At 47.2% G+C, this 21,683-nt stretch overlaps 1 protein-coding gene across 6 annotated transcripts in view; it reads left to right on the forward strand.

Moving 5' to 3' along the window:
- LOC139760934 (teneurin-m-like) overlaps nucleotides 1-21,683 on the forward strand; it is an 874,918-nt gene that overhangs the window by 364,747 nt on the left and 488,488 nt on the right. The window lies entirely within an intron of this gene.

A 21,683-nucleotide genomic window follows, 5' to 3' on the forward strand; every position in this document is an offset into this window, starting at 1 on the left:
TTGAACACATTATAACATCAGAGGTTGAACACATTATAACATCAGAGGTTGTTCACATTATAACATCAGAGGTTGTTCACATTATAACATCAGAGGTTGAACACATTATAACATCAGAGGTTGTTCACATTATAACATCAGAGGTTGTTCACATTATAACATCAGAGGTTGAACACATTATAACATCAGAGGTTGAACACATTATAACATCAGAGGTTGTTCACATTATAACATCAGAGGTTGTTCACATTATAACATCAGAGGTTGTTCACATTATAACATCAGAGGTTGTTCACATTATAACATCAGAGGTTGAACACATTATAACATCAGAGGTTGAACACATTATAACATCAGAGGTTGATCACATTATAACATCAGAGGTTGTTCACATTATAACATCAGAGGTTGTTCACATTATAACATCAGAGGTTGTTCACATTATAACATCAGAGGTTGTACACATTATAACATCAGAGGTTGTTCACATTATAACATCAGAGGTTGTACACATTATAACATCAGAGGTTGAACACATTATAACATCAGAGGTTGAACACATTATAACATCAGAGGTTGTTCACATTATAACATCAGAGGTTGTTCACATTATAACATCAGAGGTTGTTCACATTATAACATCAGAGGTTGAACACATTATAACATCAGAGGTTGATCACATTATAACATCAGAGGTTGTTCACATTATAACATCAGAGGTTGAACACATTATAACATCAGAGGTTGTTCACATTATAACATCAGAGGTTGAACACATTATAACATCAGAGGTTGTTCACATTATAACATCAGAGGTTGTTCACATTATAACATCAGAGGTTGTACACATTATAACATCAGAGGTTGAACACATTATAACATCAGAGGTTGTTCACATTATAACATCAGAGGTTGAACACATTATAACATCAGAGGTTGAACACATTATAACATCAGAGGTTGTAACACATTATAACATCAGAGGTTGATCACATATAACATCAGAGGTTGTTCACATTATAACATCAGAGGTTGTTCACATTATAACATCAGAGGTTGAACACATTATAACATCAGAGGTTGTTCACATTATAACATCAGAGGTTGAACACATTATAACATCAGAGGTTGTTCACATTATAACATCAGAGGTTGAACACATTATAACATCAGAGGTTGAACACATTATAACATCAGAGGTGTTCACATTATAACATCAGAGGTTGATCACATTATAACATCAGAGGTTGAACACATTATAACATCAGAGGTTGAACACATTATAACATCAGAGGTTGAACACATTATAACATCAGAGGTTGAACACATTATAACATCAGAGGTTGTTCACATTATAACATCAGAGGTTGAACACATTATAACATCAGAGGTTGAACACATTATAACATCAGAGGTTGTTCACATTATAACATCAGAGGTTGAACACATTATAACATCCGAGGTTGAACACATTATAACATCAGAGGTTGTTCACATTATAACATCAGAGGTTGTTCACATTATAACATCAGAGGTTAGAACACTTTATAACATCAGAGGTTGAACACATTATAACATCAGAGGTTGTACACATTATAACATCAGAGGTTGATCACATTATAACATCAGAGGTTGTTCACATTATAACATCAGAGGTTGAACACATTATAACATCAGAGGTTGAACACATTATAACATCAGAGGTTGAACACATTATAACATCAGAGGTTGAACACATTATAACATCAGAGGTTGAACACATTATAACATCAGAGGTTGAACACATTATAACATCAGAGGTTGTTCACATTATAACATCAGAGGTTGAACACATTATAACATCAGAGGTTGAACACATTATAACATCAGAGGTTGAACACATTATAACATCAGAGGTTGAACACATTATAACATCAGAGGTTGTTCACATTATAACATCAGAGGTTGTTCACATTATAACATCAGAGGTTGATCACATTATAACATCAGAGGTTGTTCACATTATAACATCAGAGGTTGAACACATTATAACATCAGAGGTTGTTCACATTATAACATCAGAGGTTGATCACATTATAACATCAGAGGTTGTTCACATTATAACATCAGAGGTTGAACACATTATAACATCAGAGGTTGAACACATTATAACATCAGAGGTTGTTCACATTATAACATCAGAGGTTGTTCACATTATAACATCAGAGGTTGATCACATTATAACATCAGAGGTTGAACACATTATAACATCAGAGGTTGTTCACATTATAACATCAGAGGTTGAACACATTATAACATCAGAGGTTGAACACATTATAACATCAGAGGTTGAACACATTATAACATCAGTAGGTTGACACATTATAACATCAGAGGTTGATCACATTATAACATCAGAGGTTGTTCACATTATAACATCAGAGGTTGAACACATTATAACATCAGAGGTTGTTCACATTATAACATCAGAGGTTGAACACATTATAACATCAGAGGTTGAACACATTATAACATCAGAGGTTGAACACATTATAACATCAGAGGTTGAACACATTATAACATCAGAGGTTGTTCACATTATAACATCAGAGGTTGAACACATTATAACATCAGAGGTTGAACACATTATAACATCAGAGGTTGAACACATTATAACATCAGAGGTTGTTCACATTATAACATCAGAGGTTGTTCACATTATAACATCAGAGGTTGTACACATTATAACATCAGAGGTTGATCACATTATAACATCAGAGGTTGAACACATTATAACATCAGAGGTTGAACACATTATAACATCAGAGGTTGTTCACATTATAACATCAGAGGTTGAACACATTATAACATCAGAGGTTGAACACATTATAACATCAGAGGTTGAACACATTATAACATCAGAGGTTGTTCACATTATAACATCAGAGGTTGTTCACATTATAACATCAGAGGTTGAACACATTATAACATCAGAGGTTGTTCACATTATAACATCAGAGGTTGAACACATTATAACATCAGAGGTTGAACACATTATAACATCAGAGGTTGTTCACATTATAACATCAGAGGTTGAACACATTATAACATCAGAGGTTGTTCACATTATAACATCAGAGGTTGAACACATTATAACATCAGAGGTTGAACACATTATAACATCAGAGGTTGAACACATTATAACATCAGAGGTTGAACACATTATAACATCAGAGGTTGAACACATTATAACATCAGAGGTTGAACACATTATAACATCAGAGGTTGAACACATTATAACATCAGAGGTTGTTCACATTATAACATCAGAGGTTGTACACATTATAACATCAGAGGTTGAACACATTATAACATCAGAGGTTGAACATTCTCCTCACTAACACAAGTGTCTCACGCCAGTGTGAACTCCTTGTCCCTATCTTGACCCCTCGTGACCTGTATCTTGACCCCTCGTGACCTGTGTCTTGACCCCTCGTGACCTGTATCTTGACTCCTCGTGACCTGTGTCGTGACCCCTCGTGACCTGTGTCTTGACCCCTCGTGACCTGTGTCTTGACCCCTCGTGACCTGTATCTTGACCCCTCGTGACCTGTGTCTTGACCCCTCGTGACCTGTATCTTGACCCCTCGTGACCTGTATCTTGACCCCTCGTGACCTGTATCTTGACCCCTCGTGACCTGTATCTTGACCCCTCGTGACCTGTGTCGTGACCCCTCGTGACCTGTATCTTGACCCCTCGTGACCTGTATCTTGACCCCTCGTGACCTGTATCTTGACCCCTCGTGACCTGTGTCGTGACCCCTCGTGACCTGTGTCTTGACCCCTCGTGACCTGTATCTTGACCCTCGTGACCTGTATCTTGACCCCTCGTGACCTGTATCTTGACCCCTCGTGACCTGTATCTTGACCCCTCGTGACTTGTATCTTGACCCCTCGTGACCTGTGTCTTGACCCCTCGTGACCTGTATCTTGACCCCTCGTGACCTGTATCTTGACCCCTCGTGACCTGTATCTTGACCCCTCGTGACCTGTGTCGTGACCCCTCGTGACCTGTGTCTTGACCCCTCGTGACCTGTATCTTGACCCCTCGTGACCTGTGTCTTGACCCCTCGTGACCTGTATCTTGACCCCTCGTGACCTGTGTCGTGACCCCTCGTGACCTGTGTCTTGACCCCTCGTGACCTGTATCTTGACCTCTCGTGACCTGCATCTTGACCCCTCGTGACTTGTATCTTGACCCCTCGTGACCTGTGTCGTGACCCCTCGTGACCTGTATCTTGACCCCTCGTGACCTGAATCTTGACCCCTCGTGACTTGTATCTTGACCCCTCGTGACCTGTGTCTTGACCCCTCGTGACCTGTATCTTGACCCCTCGTGACCTGTATCTTGACCCCTCGTGACCTTTATCTTGACCCCCCGTGACCTGCATCTTGACCTCTTTTGACCGCTAACGATGGGTAACAGTGGTGACCCAGCTACCGGTTCTCAACCTGCCCTACCTGGTCCCCCCCCCCCACCCGTGAAAAGCAGCAGCCCTGCTAGGAAGATCGCCTCCTAGCAACAATCTTGCTAGGAAGGCAGCCTCCGAGCAAAAAGAAACTGCTAGGAAGGCAGCCTCCTAGCAACAGTCCCGCTAGGAAGGCAGCCTCCTAGCAACAGTCCTGCTAGGAAGACAGCCTCCTAGCAACAGCCCTGCTGGGAAGGCAGCCTCCTAGCAACAGTCCCGCTAGGAAGGCAGCCTCCTAGCAACAGTCCCGCTAGGAAGACAGCCTCCTAGCAACAGCCCGGCTGGGAAGGCAGCCTCCTAGCAACAGTCCTGCTAGGAAGGCAGCCTCCTAGCAACAGTCCTGCTAGGAAGGCAGCCTCCTAGCAACAGTCCTGCTAGGAAGGCAGCCTCCTAGCAACAGTCCTGCTAGGAAGGCAGCCTCCTAGCAACAGTCCTGCTAGGAAGACAGCCTCCTAGCAACAGCCCTGCTGGGAAGGCAGCCTCCTAGCAACAGTCCCGCTAGGAAGGCAGCCTCCTAGCAACAGCCCGGCTGGGAAGGCAGCCTCCTAGCAACAGTCCTGCTAGGAAGGCAGCCTCCTAGCAACAGTCCTGCTAGGAAGGCAGCCTCCTAGCAACAGTCCCGCTAGGAAGGCAGCCTCCTAGCAACAGTCCTGCTAGGAAGACAGCCTCCTAGCAACAGTCCTGCTAGGAAGACAGCCTCCTAGCAACAGTCCTGCTAGGAAGGCAGCCTCCTAGCAACAGTCCCGCTAGGAAGACAGCCTCCTAGCAACAGCCCGGCTGGGAAGGCAGCCTCCTAGCAACAGTCCTGCTAGGAAGGCAGCCTCCTAGCAACAGTCCTGCTAGGAAGGCAGCCTCCTAGCAACAGTCCTGCTAGGAAGGCAGCCTCCTAGCAACAGTCCTGCTAGGAAGGCAGCCTCCTAGCAACAGTCCTGCTAGGAAGGCAGCCTCCTAGCAACAGTCCTGCTAGGAAGGCAGCCTCCTAGCAACAGTCCTGCTAGGAAGGCAGCCTCCTAGCAACAGTCCTGCTAGGAAGGCAGCCTCCTAGCAACAGTCCTGCTAGGAAGACAGCCTCCTAGCAACAGTCCTGCTAGGAAGGCAGCCTCCTAGCAACAGCCCTGCTGGGAAGGCAGCCTTCTAGCAACAGTCCCGCTAGGAAGGCAGCCTCCTAGCAACAGTCCTGCTAGGAAGGCAGCCTCCTAGCAACAGTCCTGCTAGGAAGGCAGCCTCCTAGCAACAGTCCTGCTAGGAAGGCAGCCTCCTAGCAACAGCCCTGCTAGGAAGGCAGCCTCCTAGCAACAGTCCTGCTAGGAAGGCAGCCTCCTAGCAACAGCCCTGCTGGGAAGGCAGCCTTCTAGCAACAGTCCTGCTAGGAAGACAGCCTCCTAGCAACAGTCCTGCTAGGAAGGCAGCCTCCTAGCAACAGTCCTGCTAGGAAGGCAGCCTCCTAGCAACCGTCCCGCTAGGAAGGCAGCCTCCTAGCAACAGTCCCGCTAGGAAGGCAGCCTCCTAGCAACAGTCCTGCTAGGAAGACAGCCTCCTAGCAACAGCCCTGCTGGGAAGGCAGCCTTCTAGCAACAGTCCTGCTAGGAAGACAGCCTCCTAGCAACAGTCCTGCTAGGAAGGCAGCCTCCTAGCAACAGTCCTGCTAGGAAGGCAGCCTCCTAGCAACAGTCCTGCTAGGAAGGCAGCCTCCTAGCAACAGCCCTGCTGGGAAGGCAGCCTCCTAGCAACAGTCCTGCTAGGAAGGCAGCCTCCTAGCAACAGCCCTGCTGGGAAGGCAGCCTCCTAGCAACAGTCCTGCTAGGAAGGCAGCCTCCTAGCGGCAGTCCTAGGAAGTCTCTGATGCAAGTGTATCTTGGGATATCCTAGGACCTCCTCCTCCTCCTCCTAGGTCCCAGCAATGCGCCCAGCGAAAAAAAACAAAAAAAAAAATTTTGATTTCCCCCCAAAAATTGTCTCTATTTTGGCGTCAGAGAACCAGTACCCCAACCCCCCCACCCCCTCACCCCAACCCCCCCACCCCCTCACCCCAACCCCCTACCCCCCTCACCCCAACCCCCCACCCCCTCACCCCAACCCCCCACCCCCCTCACCCCAACCCCCCCACCCCTTCACCCCAACCCCCCCACCCCCTCACCCCAACCCCCCCCACCCCCCTCACCCCAACCCCCCACCCCTTCACCCCAACCCCCCCACCCCCTTCACTCCAACCCCCCCACCCCCTCACCCCAACCCCCCACCCCCTTCACTCCAACCCCCCCAACCCCGTCACCCCAACCCCCCACCCCTCACCCCAACCCCCCACCCCCTCACCCCAACCCCCCACCCCCTCACCCCAACCCCCCCCACCCCCTCACCCCAACCCCCCACCCCCTCACCCCAACCCCCCACCCCCTTCACCCCAACCCCCCCGCCCCTCACCCCAACCCCCCCGCCCCTCACCCCAACCTCCCCACCCCTCACCCCAACCCCCCCCACCCCTCACCCCAACCCCCCACCCCTCACCCCAACCCCCCACCCCTCACCCCAACCCCCCACCCCTCACCCCAACCCCCCCACCCCCTTCACTCCAACCCCCCCACCCCCTCACCCCAACCCCCCCACCCCCTTCACTCCAACCCCCCCAACCCCGTCACCCCAACCCCCCACCCCTCACCCCAACCCCCACCCCTCACCCCAACCCCCCCCACCCCCTTCACCCCAACCCCCTCACCCCCTTCACCCCAACCCCTCACCCCCTTCACCCCAACCCCCCCCTTGTTATCATTACCTCCCCCCCTCAAAAACCACATTACTCTAATAACTGAGTGATTGATGATATGGTTTGATTACTTGCCTCTTTCTCGTCTCTCTTCCTCTTTTAAGAGAGTTTGCTTTCCCCCCCTTTTTTTGGCTTTAAGTGTCTTATCTCGTTATCTATTCATTCAGATAAGATTAACCTCATCATTTAACAGGGAGAGGCGTGTGTGTGTGTGTGTGTAGACCCTGGTCAACATGGACATCTGGGCTAGTCTGCTTTCCTGTGTCGTATTAATTCCCAAATAATTTTCTATAATGACTGCCATTAATTTTCCTTTCAAAATTGAGCCAGAAATTGATTTTTGTTTCTTTTCTTCCTCATGTTATTCGAGCGTCCGGGTGAGAATATAATCTCAAAGTTCGGGGGTTCGCCATCAGACGAGCGGGGGCGCTGCTGTATATCTGAGGGAAACGAAGAAAGAAATGAATTAAGATCAAGAATATATATATATATATATATATATATATATATATATATATATATATATATATATATATATATATATTTATATTTATATTCATATATATATATATATTCCTATGAGTTCACGGGGAAAATGAAACACGATAAATTCCCAAGTGCACTTTCGTGTAATAATCACATCATCAGGGGAGACACAAGAGAGAAATATAACAGTCAGTTGATATACAACGAAGAGACGAGGCTAGTACGTCATTTGGTAAACAAATGATTGTCCAAGACAGACAACGAGCGTATCATAAACTTATTATGTGCGCAAAAAGGTGAATTGTTTACAAATTTTATCAACAATAAAGTTACATAATTTGTATAGACCATCACTGATATTAAGGTTATAATTTTTTGTGTATTTAATGATAGAATATTCAATGATATTTCTCTTGGTAATAGAGTTAGAGTTAATAACTGAGATGGCATTACTCCAGTCAATACAATGATCATAGATTTTAACGTAATTAAACAAGGCATTTGTTTCTTGTCCCGTTCTTATACTATATTTATGTTGCTTAAGTCTAACAGAAAGATCCTTACCAGTCTGACCAACATAAAACTTATCACAATTTCTACATGGCACTTTACAGATGCATCCAGGAGAATTTTCTGGTGAATTCCTGATTAAGATATTCTTTATAGTATTATTGTTGCTAAAGGCAACATTTACATTAAAGGATTTAAGCAACATGGGAAGTAAAGTGAAATTATTTTTAAAAGGAAGAACTAAAATATTCTTGGTGTCAATGGGAGGTTTGGGCTCAACTCTATAAAATGATTTCTTTGCTAACTTAAGGGATTTATTAATGAAAGATCTAGGGTACTTTAACTCAGATCCAATAGAATATATCTTCTCAAACTCATCATCAATATACTCTGGACTGCAAATACGTAATGCCCTTAGGAACATAGATTGAAATGATGATAATTTAACTCTGTCATGTTGAGATGAGTAATAATGGATATATGAGCATACATGACAGAGTTAGGTAAGGTCAGGCTAGGGTCAGGTCAGCCACATAAGGTCAGGCTAGGGTCAGGTCAGCCACGTAAGGTCAGGCTAGGGTCAGGTCAGCCACATTAGGCCAGGCTAGGGTCAGGTCAGCCACATGCGATACATGGTCTTCCCTCCTAGTTGGGGAGGAGGAAGTGGTGGGGAGGAGGGAGGGAGTGGTGGCTGGGGAGGAGGGAGTGGTGGCTGGGGAGGAGAAAGTGGTGGCTGGAGAGGAGGAGTGGTGGCTGGGGAGGAGGAAGTGGTGGCTGGAGAGGAGGTAGTGGTGGCTGGGGAGGAGGAAGTGGTGGCTGGGGAGGAGGAAGTGGTGGCTGGGGAGGAGGAAGTGATGGCTGGGGAGGAGGAAGTAGTGGCTGGGGAGGAGGGAGTGGTGGCTGGGGAGGAGCCTTCTGCTGTATTGTCATGTCTCCATCTACAGTGGAGGGTGGGGTGTGGTGGGGTGGGGTGTGGTGGGGTGGGGTGTGGTGGGGTGGGTGTGTTGGGGTGGGGTGTGGTGGGGGTGTGGTGGGGGTGTGGTGGGGTGTGGTGTGGTGTGGTGGGGGTGGGATGTGGTGGGATGTGGTGGGGTGTGGTGGGGTGGGGGTGTGGTGGGGGTGTGGTGGGGTGTGGTGGGGTGTGGTGGGGGTGGGTGTGTTGGGGTGGGGTGTGGTGGGGGTGTGGTGGGGTGTGGTGTGGTGTGGTGGGGGTGGGATGTGGTGGGGTGTGGTGGGGTGTGGTGGGGGTGGGGGTGTGGTGGGGTGTGGTGGGGTGGGGTGTGGTGGGGGTGGGTGTGTTGGGATGGGGTGTGGTGGGGGTGTGGTGGGGGAGTGGTGGGGTGTGGTGTGGTGTGGTGGGGGTGGGATGTGGTGGGGTGTGGTGGGGTGTGGTGTGGTGGGGTGTGGTGGGGGTGGGGGTAGCCACCTAGCCATGTCCTTCAATATAATATCGAGAGAATTACATTGCTCCAGTTACCACTCGACCAGTGACCACTCGACCAGTGACCACTCGACCAGTCATCACTCGACCAGTCATCACTCGACCAATGACCACTCGACCAGTGACCACTCGACCAGTCATCACTCGACCAGTCATCACTCGACCAGTGACCACTCGACCAGTCATCACTCGACCAGTCATCACTCGACCAGTTACCACTCGACCAGTGACCACTCGACCAGTGACCACTCGACCAGTCATCACTCGACCAGTTACCACTCGACCAGTCATCACTCGACCAGTTACCACTCGACCAGTGACCACTCGACCAGTGACCACTCGACCAGTCATCACTCGACCAGTTACCACTCGACCAGTTACCACTCGACCACTTACCACTCGACCAGTGATCACTCGACCAGTTACCACTCGACCAGTTACCACTCGACCAGTGACCACTCGACCAGTGACCACTCGACCAGTCATCACTCGACCAGTTACCACTCGACCAGTTACCACTCGACCAGTGACCACTCGACCAGTTACCACTCGACCAGTTACCACTCGACCAGTGACCACTCGACCAGTCATTACTCGACCAGTTACCACTCGACCAGTTACCACTCGACCAGTCATTACTCGACCAGTTACCACTCGACCAGTTACCACTCGACCAGTGACCACTCGACCAGTGACCACTCGACCAGTCATTACTCGACCAGTTACCACTCGACCAGTGACCACTCGACCAGTGACCACTCGACCAGTCATCACTCGACCAGTTACCACTCGACCAGTTACCACTCGACCAGTGACCACTCGACCAGTGACCACTCGACCAGTCATTACTTGGCCAGTTACCACTCGACCAGTTACCACTCGACCAGTCATTACTCGACCAGTTACCACTCGACCAGTTACCACTCGACCAGTTACCACTCGACCAGTGACCACTCGACCAGTCATCACTCGACCAGTTACCACTCGACCAGTGACCACTCGACCAGTGACCACTCGACCATTCATTACTCGACCAGTTACCACTCGACCAGTTACCACTCGACCAGTGACCACTCGACCAGTGACCACTCGACCAGTCATCACTCGACCAGTTACCACTCGACCAGTGACCACTCGACCAGTGACCACTCGACCAGTCATTACTCGACCAGTTACCACTCGACCAGTTACCACTCGACCAGTCATCACTCGACCAGTTACCACTCGACCAGTTACCACTCGACCAGTCATCACTCGACCAGTGACCACTCGACCAGTGACCACTCGACCAGTCATCCCTCGACCAGTTACCACTCGACCAGTCATCACTCGACCAGTCATCACTCGACCAGTGACCACTCGACCAGTCATCACTCGACCAGCCATCACTCGACCAGTCATCACTCGACCAGTTACCACTCGACCAGTTACCACTCGACCAGTCATCACTCGACCAGTGACCACTCGACCAGTGACCACTCGACCAGTCATCACTCGACCAGTTACCACTCGACCAGTTACCACTCGACCAGTGACCACTCGACCAGTCATTACTCGGCCAGTTACCACTCGACCAGTTACCACTCGACCAGTCATTACTCGACCAGTTACCACTCGACCAGTTACCACTCGACCAGTGACCACTCGACCAGTGACCACTCGACCAGTCATCACTCGACCAGTTACCACTCGACCAGTTACCACTCGACCAGTGACCACTCGACCAGTGACCACTCGACCATTCATTACTCGACCAGTTACCACTCGACCAGTTACCACTCGACCAGTTACCACTCGACCAGTCATCACTCGACCAGTCATCACTCGACCAGTGACCACTCGACCAGTCATCACTCGACCAGCCATCACTCGACCAGTCATTACTCGACCAGTTACCACTCGACCAGTCATCACTCGACGAGTTACCACTCGACCAGTGACCACTCGACCAGTTATCGCTCCACCTCCAATCACCCATCTTCTAATCCCAGTTACCCACCCTGACCCACCACACCCTGCCATCCACCCACCCTCCACCTGGGGGGGGGGGCCTACCCTGCCTCCCTCGGGTCTGGCTATGCGTCGTCTGCTGGGTGCTGAGAACAGGGAGCTAGGTGCTGGGGGCTGGACTGCTAGGCACGGACTCCCAGCACGACACAACCCCAGCAGAAATATCCCCAGGGGTCGTACCGTCGTGGTCAAGGGTCGTACCGTCGTGGTCAAGGGTCGTACCGTCGTGGTCAAGGGTCGTACCGTCGTGCTCAAGGGTCGTACCGTCGTGCTCGAGGGTCGTACCACCGTACTTAAGGGTCGTACCGTCGTGCTCAATGGTCATACCGTCGTGCTCAAGGGTCGTACCGTCGTGCTCAAGGGTCGTACCGTCGTGCTCAAGGGTCGTACCGTCGTGCTCAAGGGTCGTACCGTCGTGCTCAAGGGTCGTACCGTCGTGCTCAAGGGTCATACCGTCGTGCTCAAGGGTCGTACCGTCGTGCTCAAGGGTCGTACCGTCGTGCTCAAGGGTCGTACCGTTGTGCTCGAGGGTCGTACCTAAGTGCTGACTCTGTGTAAGTATTTAATAGTAGGAAATTTAAGTAATTACTTAAGATTATGACGAATGATTGTATGTATAAAGTGTAAGTGGTGTATAATGCTTCCTATATTATCAAATTACTGTATTAATTATTCATGTCTCAAATTGTATCATGTATTTCGTATCTACTGTATCACGATAGTTGATACAGCACACACACACACACACACACACACACACACACGTGACGTTGCTGACCATAAGACAGCACGGGCCAGCCCGGGGTCGGACCTGCAAGGGTTCAAATTCTGATTGTAACAGTCGGCCCACACCCAACCCAGGTATCATCCTACCTATATATATATATATATATATATATATATATATATATATATATATATATATATATATATATATATATATATATCCAGCTGTTCATGTCGTACATAAGAGCACAAGTCCAATGTGGTTCTCAGGTTTGGTCACCGACACGTATGAAGCAGAGAGTTCATAGAGAAGGTCCAGAGGAGGACAACAAAGATCATGCTGGAATTATGTCGTTTGAATTAAAATGGAAACGCTGGGGACCTTCGACTTTGCCCACCTTGGAAGAGAGAAGAATGAGGGGTGACCTGATCCCACCCTACAAGTTTGTATAACAGGTCGATGACGTAGACAGTGAACAGTTCTTCGAGAAATGGAGGGATAGAACAGCCAGAGAACATAACATGAAATTATGTTAGAAACTTGTTTGAAAATTAAGATATATAGAAGAACTTTGATGAGAGTAGTGTGGGGGGGGGGGGAGAGAATAACTGAGGACATGGTCAATGTAGACATGATACATAATACATAATGCATAATACATAATACATAAAGCTGTATGGATGTAGAGAACATCCAAGTGGGAGTGTAGCACGAGTGTACACCCTCCCTCCCCCTCCGTACTGTACAAAGAGGTCATTACACACGCGGTTCCACCGTACTGCTTCACTGCTTCACTGCTTCGATACTGTTCCATCTGATGTAGCACTGCTTCACTGCTTCGATACTGTTCCATCTAATGTGGCACTGCTTCACTGCTTCGATACTGCTCCATCTGATGTGGCACTGCTTCACTGCTTCGATACTGTTCCATCTAATGTGGCACTGCTTCACTGCTTCGATACTGCTCCATCTAATGTGGCACTGCTTCACTGCTTCGATACTGTTCCATCTGATGTGGCACTGCTTCACTGCTTCGATACTGCTCCATCTAATGTGGCACTGCTTCACTGCTTCGACACTGCTCCATCTGATGTGGCACTGCTTCACTGCTTCGATACTGCTGCTGCGGTGGCGCTGCTTTGGCCCCCATACAACCTGGCAGTGCCGCCCCCGTACAACCTGGCAGTGCCGCCCCCGTACAGCCTGGCAGCGCCGCCCCCGTACAGGCTGGCAGTGCCGCCCCCGTACAGCCTGGCAGTGCCGCCCCCGTACAGGCTGGCAGTGCCGCCCCCGTACAGGCTGGCAGTGCCGCCCCCGTACAGCCTGGCAGTGCCGCCCCCGTACAGGCTGGCAGTACCGCCCCCGTACAGGCTGGCAGTACCGCCCCCGTACAGGCTGGCAGTACCGCCCCCGTACAGGCTGGCAGTACCGCCCCCGTACAGGCTGGCATACCGCCCCCGTACAGGCTGGCAGTACCGCCCCCGTACAGGCTGGCAGTACCGCCCCTGTACAGGCTGGCAGTGCCGCCCCCGTACAGGCTGGCAGTGCCGCCCCCGTACAGCCTGGCAGTGCCGCCCCCGTACAGGCTGGCAGTACCGCCCCCGTACAGGCTGGCATACCGCCCCCGTACAGGCTGGCAGTACCGCCCCCGTACAGGCTGGCAGTACCGCCCCCGTACAGGCTGGCAGTACCGCCCCTGTACAGGCTGGCAGTGCCGCCCCCGTACAGGCTGGCAGTGCCGCCCCCGTACAGCCTGGCAGTACCGCCCCCGTACAGGCTGGCATACCGCCCCCGTACAGGCTGGCAGTACCGCCCCCGTACAGGCTGGCATACCGCCCCCGTACAGGCTGGCAGTACCGCCCCCGTACAGGCTGGCAGTACCGCCCCTGTACAGGCTGGCAGTGCCGCCCCCGTACAGGCTGGCAGTACCGCCCCCGTACAGCAGGTTCCCTGCTTGTTCCCCTGGTCGATGGTCACATAACATGGTTTTTTATCTAACAAGCGACGTGTACTGGGCCAGGATGCGCGGCTCTCTCTCTCTCTCTCTCTCTCTCTCTCTCTCTCTCTCTCTCTCTCTCTCTCTCTCTCTCTCTCTCTCTCTCTCTCTCTCTCCGTGTTCTATGTTTGGCTTCTGAAGCATCCATCCATCCGCTTCGATCCACATGAAAAGAATATATATATATATATATATATATATATATATATATATATATATATATATATATATATATATATATATATATGTATATATATATATATATATATATATATATATATATATATATATATATATATATATATATATATATATATATGTGTATATTTATATTGAATGTATATGTATATTAATATTAAATGTACATGTATATAATAGATGTGTATGTATATTGATATTAAATATATATGTATATCAGTATTGAATGTATATGTATATTTATATCACATGTATATGTATATTGATATTAGATGTATATGTATATTAATATTCGAATCTTAAACGCTTGAAAAAAAATTTCAGGGCGACTCATCTTTCAGTTATTGTGAAAAATTTAAATAAATCCAGCGATAATAATTTTAAAACTATATCTGATAATGTATAAACATATTGAATGAATATATATATATGTATATATATATATATATATATATATATATATATATATATATATATATATATATATATATATATATACACAGACACTTTGGCCAAAGAGAATTCATTAGGCTAACACGCAAATGTGTATAATAGGATTTTTAAATTCGAGTGTATATGAGAATTTTTTTTTTTTTCATTTTTTTACGCTACTACGCAGAGTCGAGAATTATTTGATTACGCTTTATTAAGCGTATAATTCTGAGGGCGTAATTGAATCACCCTATGTATCATAGACTTGGTCATTTCTCAGACTACGAGAACAGATTATAATACTCCACTCCCTGTTGTAACTTGAGATTACATTACACTGACGTTATCCCAAATTACTTTGATTATATAGTTTGATTCCATTTACTTTGATTATATATATATTGATTTACTTTGATTATGTATTTTGATTCCCTTTACTTTGGTTATATATTTTGTAGTATATACTTTGATAATATGTTTTGATTCCCTTTAATGATATATTTGATTCCATTTACTTTAATTATATATTTGATTCCCTTTTTCTCTTGTATATAGTGAGTAGGTCTGATGGATAGCACTATCATCATTCTTCTCTGAGCGTAAGTAGTAGTTTATACAAAGACAATATACACATTCTGAGGGCAGTTTATATTTTCTTCAAATTCGTCTTCTGCGAATAGATTATTCTCTCTCTCTCTCTCTCTCTCTCTCTCTCTCTCTCTCTCTCTCTCTCTCTCTCTCTCTCTCTCTCTCTGGTATGGGTTGTACCCCTCTGGTACCGTAAGGTACGTCAAGGTGGGCGGTACCAGGAGGGTACACCAGACTGGTACCGTCGTGTACCACACACACACACACACACACACACACACACACCTTGAACTTCACATGGTTCGTACGAAACAATATGACACCGGCGGCTAATGTGCCACTAACGATGGTTCATTAAGGCAGAGTGAAGCTCCCGATCATATTATGCTCCAAGAAACAGCATTATGGACGCACGACCCCTGAGCAAGACGGTACGACCCTTGAGCACAGACGTACGACCCTTGAGCACAAAGGTACGACCCTTGAGCAAGACAGTACGATCCTTGAGCAAGACGGTACGACCCTTGAGCACAAAGGTACGACCCTTGAGCAAGACAGTACGATCCTTGAGCAAGACTGTACGACCCTTGAGCACAAAGGTACGACCCTTGGACAGGACGGTACGACCCTTTAGCAAGACGGTGCGACCCTTGAGCACAAAGGTACGACCCTTGAGCACAAATGTGCGACCTTTGAGCTCGACGGTACGACCCTTGAGCATAAAGGTACGACCCTGTATCAAGACGGTATGACCATTAAGCAAGAAGGTACGACCCTTGAGCACAAAGGTAACGACTCTTGAACAAGACAGTACGACCCCTCAGGAAAACGGTACGACCCTTAAGCAAGACGTTACGACCCTTGAGGAAGAAGGTATGACCCTGGAGTATATTACGACCACTGAGCACGACATACGACCCTTGAATGCTATGCCCTCGAATTAAACCTGACTCAGTGTTCAGGTTGTCGTACTCAAAGGTCGTACCGTCGTACTTAGGAAGGTTAACCATAGATTAGTTAAAGTGTAAATATCAGTCCATCTGTCCGTCCGTCCGTCCGTCCGCTCATCCGTCAGTCCATGCGTCCATCCGTACATCCGTCTATCCATCTGTCTGTCCGTCCGTCCGTCCGCTCATCCGTCGGTCCATCCGTCCATCCGTACATCCGTCTATCCATCTGTCTGTCCGTCCATCCGTCCGTCCGTCCATCCATCCATCCGTCCGTCCGTCCGTCCATCCGTCCGTCCGTTCATCCATCCATCCGTCCGTCCGTCCGTCCGTTCATCCATCCATCCGTCCGTCCGTCCGTCAGCCAGGGAGGTCCTCCACCTCCTGCAGAACCTCGTCATTTGTCTTTCCTATCATTAAAGTTTTTGTACGTCTATCCAACCCTCTCTCTCTCTCTCTCTCTCTCTCTCTCTCTCTCTCTCTCTCTCTCTCTCTCTCTCTCTCTCTCTCTCTCTCTCTCTCTCTCTCTCCCCTTCCTTGCCTCTCGCCTCACAGCTCACCTCCGCCTCATTTTTCCCTCACAGAGCTTAAAACTTTACCTTCACGCCTCATCTAATAGTTTTTAATCACATTTCCTCGTTAGAACTCATATATCCTTCTGTGTCCTCTCTCTCTCTCTCTCTCTCTCTCTCTCTCTCTCTCTCTCTCTCTCTCTCTCTCTCTCTCTCTCTCTCTCTCTTTAGATTTGATATATCCTTCTCTGCCCTCATATAACATATATATATATATATATATATATATATATATATATATATATATATATATATATATATATATATATATATATATGGCGAGTGGTTTGGTGAAGAGAGGAGAGGAAGTGAAAGCCCTGCGTAAAATGAAATGTGGCAAGGCGGTGGGATTGAATAGTACTGCAGACGAATTGATTAAAAATGGGGGTGACTGTGTTGTTGACTGGTTGGTAAGGTTATTTAATGTATGTATGGTTCATGGTGTGGTGCCTGAGGATTGGCGGAATGCATGCATAGTGCCATTGTACAAAGGCAAAGGGGATAAAGATGAGTGTTCCCAGCTGAATGAATAAGGAGAGGTTGACAAAGAGGATATATGTATCAGAGCTGGAGGGATCAAGAAGTGGGAAACCAAATTGGAGGTGAAAAGATGGAGTAGAAAAAATGAGCTTTGGGAGCCTGAACATGCAGGAGGGTGAAAAGCGTGCACTGGATAGAGTGCAATGGAAACGTGCTGTTAATAGACTTACCCAGGGTATGTGAAGCGCCCAATGTACACCATGGAAAGAAATGTGGGTCCAGGTTGTGGGTAGGGAGCTGTGGTTTCGGTGCATTACACATCACAGCTAGAGAATGGACTTGATTCGGATGCGGCCTTCGTCTGTTCCTGGCGCTACTTCGCTAGTGCAAGATATATATACATATGTCTTTAGTACTTGATCGCCATTTTTCCGGTAAGCGAGGTAGCGCCAAAAACAGTTGAAAAAATGGCCACATTCGTTCACACTCAATCTCTAGCTGTCATATGTAATGCACCGAAACAACATCTCCCTATTCACATCCAAGCCCCACACACCTTTCCATGGTTCACCCAATACCACATCGTTCCATTCCACTCTATTCAGTGTACGCCTTTTACCCTCCTGCATACCCAGGTTCCAATCATTCAACAGCATTTTCACTCGATCTTTTCATCTCGAAATCGGTCTCCCTTTCTCTCCCCCCCCCCCACCCCTCACCATCACCTCCACTTCTGACACATATATCCTCTTTGTCAATCTTTCCTCACTCATTCTCTCCATGTGACCAAACCATTTCAATACAACCTCTTCTGCTCTCTCAACCACACTCTTTTTATTACCACACATCTCTCTTACCCTTTCATTACTTACTCGATCAAACCACCTCACACCACATATTGTCCTCAAACATCTAATTTCCAACACATCCACCCTTCTCCGCACAGCCCTATCTATAGCCCACGTCTCGCAACCATATAGCATTGTCGGAACCACTACTCCTTCAGACATACCCATTTTTGCGCTCCGCGATAACGTTCTCGCCTTCCACACATTTTTCAACGCTCCCAGAACTTTTGCCCCCTCGTCCACCCTGTGACTCACTTCCGTTTCCATGGTTCCATCCGCTGCCAAATCCACTCCCAGATATCTAAAACATTTCACTTACTCCAGTTTTTCTCCATTCAAACTTACCTCCCAGTTAACTAGTCTCTCAACCCTACTGTACCTAATAACCTTGCTCTTATTCACATTTACTTTCAACTTTCTTCTTTCACACACGTTGCCAGACTCATTCACCAACTTCTGCTAGTTTCTCACCAGAATCAGCCACAAGCGCTGTATCATCAGCGAACAACAACTGACTCACTTCCTAGACCCCTTCATCCCCCACTGACAGTATACTCGCCCCTCTCTCCAAGACTTTTCGCATTTATCTCCCTCGCAACCCCAACCATAAACAAAGCGAACAAACCTAGTGACATCACACACCCTTGCCGTATATCGATCTTCATTCGGAACATCTCTCTCTCTCTCTCTCTCTCTCTCTCTCTCTCTCTCTCTCTCTCTCTCTCTCTCTCTCTCTCTCTCTCTCTCTCTCTCTCTCCTCTTTTTTTCTTCCCACAAACGCCTTACATCCTTGATAAAAACCTCACTTCTTCTAGCGGCTTTCCTTCCATACTTTATATTCTTAAAACCTTCCATAATGTATCTCTGTATCTTCTTGTGACCTTCTCTAAGGCATCTCCATCAACTCTATCATATGCCTTATCCAGATCCATAAATGCCACATATAATTCCACTTATTTCTTTAAGTATTTCTCACACACATTTTTTAAAGCAAACACCTGATCCACACATCCTCTACCACTTCTGAAACCACACTGCTCTTCCCCAATCTGATGCTCTGTACATGCCTTCACCCTCTCAATCAATACCCTCCCATATAATTTCCCAGGAATACTCAACAAACATATCTCTGTAAGTTGAACGCTCATCTTTATCCCCTTTGCCTTTGTACAATGGCACTATGCACGCATTCCGCCCAACCAGGCACCTCACCATGGTCCACTTCTATTTATATATATGCAAAAACACACCAACCCTCACACCACCATCTGGTAACGCTTGTTTACCAATGGCGTCTTATCTACGTCTCTTCCTTGTATATCAACTGACTGTTGTACGTCTTCTATCTCAGTCTTGTCTCCCCTGATGATGTGATCATTACACGAAAGTGCACTTGGGAACTTATCGTGTTTCATGTTCCTGTGGTTTTATGCATATACTAGATCACGCGCACCACTGTGACTGGTTGGTGAGGATATTCAGTGTATGTATGACTCATGGTGAGGTGCCTGAGGATTGGCGGAACGCATGGATAGTGCCATTGTACAAAGGCAAAGTGGATAAAGATGAGTGTTCAACTTACAAAGGTATAAGTTTGTTGAGTATTTCTGGGAAATTATATGTGAGGGTATTGATTGAGAGGGTGAAGGCATGTACAGAGCATCAGATTGGGGAAGAGCAGTGTGGTTTCAGAAGTGGTAGAGGATGTGTGGATCAGGTGTTTGCTTTGAAGAATGTATGTGAGAAATACTTAGAAAAGCAAATGGATTTGTATGTAGCATTTATGGATCTGGAGAAGGCATATGATAGAGTTGATAGAGATGCTCTGTGGAAGGTATTAAGAATATATGGTGTGGGAGGCAAGTTCTTAGAAGCAGTGAAAAGTTTTTATCAAGGATGTAAGGCATGTGTACGTGTAGGAAGAGAGGAAAGTGATGGGTTCTCAGTGAATGTCGGTTTGCGGCAGGGATGTGTGATGTCTCCATGGTTGTTTAATTTGTTTATGGATGGGGTTGTTAGGGAGGTGAATGCAAGAGTTTGGAGAGAGGGGCAAGTATGCAGTCTGTTGTGGATGAGAAGGCTTGGGAAGTGAGTCAGTTGTTCGCTGATGATACAGCGTTGGTGGTTGATTCGTGTGAGAAATTGCAGAAGCTGGTGACTGAGTTTGGTAAAGTGTGTGAAAGAAGAAAGCTGAGAGTAAATGTGAATAAGAGCAAGGTTATTAGGTACAGTAGGGTTGAGACAAGTCAACTGGGAGGTAAGTGTGAATGGAGAAAGTGAAATGATTTAGATACCTGGGAGTGGATTTGGCAGCGGATGGAACCATGGAAGCGGAAGTGAGTAACAGAATGGGGGAGGGGGCGAAAATTCTGGGATCGTTGAAAAATGTGTGGAAGGCGAGAACATTATCTCGGAGAGCAAAAATGGGTATGTTTGAAGGAATAGTGGTTCCAACAATGTTATATGGTTGCGAGGCGTTGGCTATAAATAGGGTTGTGCGGAGGAGGGTGGATCTGTTGGAAATTAAATGTTTGAGGACAATATGTGGCGTGAGGTGGTTTGATCGAGTAGTTAATGAAAGGGTAAGAGAGATGTGTGGTCATAAAAAGAGTGGTTGAAAGAGCAGAAGAGGTTGTATTGAAATGGTTTGGTCTCATGGAGAGAATGAGTGAGGAAAGATTGACAAATAGGATATATGTGTCAGAGGTGGAGGGAACGAGGAGAAGTGGGAGACCAAATTGGAGGTGCCTGAACATGCAGGAGGGTGAAAGGCGTGCAAGGAATAGAATGAATTGGAACGATTTGGTGTGCCGGGGTCGACGTGCTGTCAATGGATTGAACCAGGGTATATGAAGCATCTGGGGTAAACCATGGACAGTTTTGTGGGACCTGGATATGGAAAGGGAGCTGTGGTTTCGGTGCATTATACATGACAGCTAGAGACTGAGTGTGAACGAATGTGGCCTTTGTTGTCTTTTCTTAGCGCTCCCTCGCGCACATGCGGGGGGAAGGGGGTTGTTATTTCATGTGTGGCGGGGTGGCGACGGGAATGAATAAAGGCGGACAGTATGAATTATGTACATGTATATATATTTATATGTCTGAGTATGTATATATATGTATACGTTGAAATGTATAGGTATGCATATTTGCGTGTGTGGACGTTTCCTTGCGCTACC

Source organism: Panulirus ornatus, chromosome 38 (genome assembly GCF_036320965.1).
Source record: "Panulirus ornatus isolate Po-2019 chromosome 38, ASM3632096v1, whole genome shotgun sequence".
Taxonomy (NCBI): Eukaryota; Metazoa; Arthropoda; class Malacostraca; order Decapoda; family Palinuridae; genus Panulirus; species Panulirus ornatus.